Genomic DNA, 2500 nt, shown 5'->3' with positions numbered 1-2500 from the left:
AAGCACGGCATCGTAACGCCACGCCCTCTCCCAACACTTGTAATGCCTCAACACTTGCGGAAGCACCGGGCCAGCTCATTCCCACAACCTGAGCAATGCACGATCGCAACAGCCCCGACGTCCATCCACGACCCCGAGTAATGTAGCATCCCAACTCCATGCAAGCCTTCCCCATCAGGAGCTCACCCCATGCCCGATGGCGTTGCATGTCCGCCCGCACTCGACACAAGCACAGCACGTAAGCACCATGCCCACACCTTGTACCGACTTTCACTTAACACCCTCGAGAGCAAGGAGATCGACCCCAATAAAGTCGGCTCTACCACCAGACCCAAAGTCCTCATAATCCTATGCCACGAGAACTCACACCATGCCCAGTGCATCGCCTATCCGCCACGCCAGCACAGGAATAGCACAGAAATGCCACGCCCACACCTTGCACCAGCATCCAATTGACACACGCAAGCATGGAGATCGGCCCCAATAGCACTGGGTTCATCGTCGTGATTCGAGTCTAGCCCACGGAGGTCGTGTGCAAGCGTTGGCCAACGAAGCTCCATGCCCAGTGCAGCGCATGTCTGCTCATGCGTCGGCACAAGCACAGCACGCAAATGCCATGCTCGCACCATGCACTAGCATCCATTCTACACAATTATATATAGTATTCAACAACCGATTCATTTACCACAATTGCTGCGAACGTGCACGAGACATGGAGTGCCGGGCCCACCACGCCGCGGGATTTTTCGATTTTTCCGACTTCCAACCGACGGGGTAGAGGTGGAGAGTGGGCTAACAAGCTAATTTCCATGCTAAACCGATGCCCACATATGGCCTGGAGGCATCCCCAGGCCCGGCCTTGCTGGCCCCCCCAGGGGGGTGACTACCCACACCCCCCTAAAGAGCATTAGGAACACAATGAAGTCTGGCAGGAGGAAACATGACTATGTCTGAGCCATAACAAACCCAATAAAAAATTCAATTTAGGGTATTTAGACATGATATTTTGCAGATGTTTTAAGAAAAATTTAAAATACTCTAACAAAAATATTGAAATTTTTTTTTTAAACGTAGCTATTTTTTTTAACCCGAAAAATACATAAATTCATAAAAAATAGAAAACTCATCAGAAAATCACCAAATTTTTTGTGGAACATCAGAAAAATATTATAAACCCATTTGAGTTGTCATTGGGTGGTTTTCTTAAAGTTTGCACGGAGAATTGGCTTAGGGGCATAACATTTGGCCATATCGGCATGGAAGGTAAGTAGAGAAAAAATCATAGAAGAGTTGTCATGTGCACAATATTAGATTTTGTGCTCTTTATACTCAATGAGGGAATTGTTCCATAAAACATGAAGCACAAAACCTTAGGGTCATAGTGAGAACGCAAGAAGCGCTCCATAGATAGCATCCCCACATGATGAAGGTAAGCGTAGATGCAAGGCACCAATGACTGGAATATCTTGGGTAATATTTCAATCACGTATACGAAGAGAATAACATAACTTATAAGCAAAAAGCATGTTAGGGACGAGAGCCTGCCGAAAATAAAAATGTTAGTGTATCGGCTTGCTAGCAAAGGGGCCAGGCGAACCTCTTTTTTGCCTATTAGCTAAGGAATAAAACTGCATCCCGTGCCAATTATAGCCTCATTTTGCATGAGATGGGTGAATAACAAACGCCCCCCGTGCAAGAGCACCGGGGAGGCGTTGGGCAGTGCCACGGGCCCGTCGGGGGCAAGTGGGAGGCACTGGGCACTGCCACGGGCCCGTCGGGGGCAACTGGGAGGCACTGGGCACTGCCACGGGCCCGTCGGGGGGAGCAACTGGGAGGAACTGGGCACTGCCACGGGCCCGTCGGGGGCAACTGGGAGGCACTGGGCACTGCCACGGGCCCGTCGGGGGGAGCAACTGGGAGGCACTGGGCACTGCCACGGGCCCGTCGGGGGCAACTGGGAGGCACTGGGCACTGCCACGGGCCCGTCGGGGGCAACTGGGAGGCACTGGGCACTGCCACGGGCCCGTCGGGGGGAGCAACTGGGAGGCACTGGGCACTGCCACGGGCCAATCGAAGGGAGCAACTGGGAGGCACTGGGCACTGCCACGGGCCTGTCGGGGGCAACTGGGAGGCACTGGGCACTGCCACGGGCCCGTCGGGGGCAACTGGGAGGCACTGGGCACTGCCACGGGCCAGTCGGGGGCAACTGGGAGGCACTGGGCACTGCCACGGGCCTGTCGGGGGCAACTGGGAGGCACTGGGCACTGCCACGGGCCCGTCGGGGGCAACTGGGAGGCACTGGGCACTGCCACGGGCCAATCGAAGGGAGCAACTGGGAGGCACTGGGCACTGCCACGGGCCTGTCGGGGGCAACTGGGAGGAACTGGGCACTGCCACGGGCCCGTCGGGGGCAACTGGGAGGCACTGGGCACTGCCACGGGCCCGTCGGGGGCAACTGGGAGGCACTGGGCACTGCCACGGGCCAATCGAAGGGAGCAAC

This window comes from Hevea brasiliensis, unplaced genomic scaffold (genome assembly GCF_030052815.1).
Source record: "Hevea brasiliensis isolate MT/VB/25A 57/8 unplaced genomic scaffold, ASM3005281v1 Scaf235, whole genome shotgun sequence".
NCBI classification, from domain to species: domain Eukaryota; kingdom Viridiplantae; phylum Streptophyta; class Magnoliopsida; order Malpighiales; family Euphorbiaceae; genus Hevea; species Hevea brasiliensis.
The sequence above is the reverse complement of the archived record's forward strand: the minus strand, read 5'-3'. Positions refer to the sequence as shown.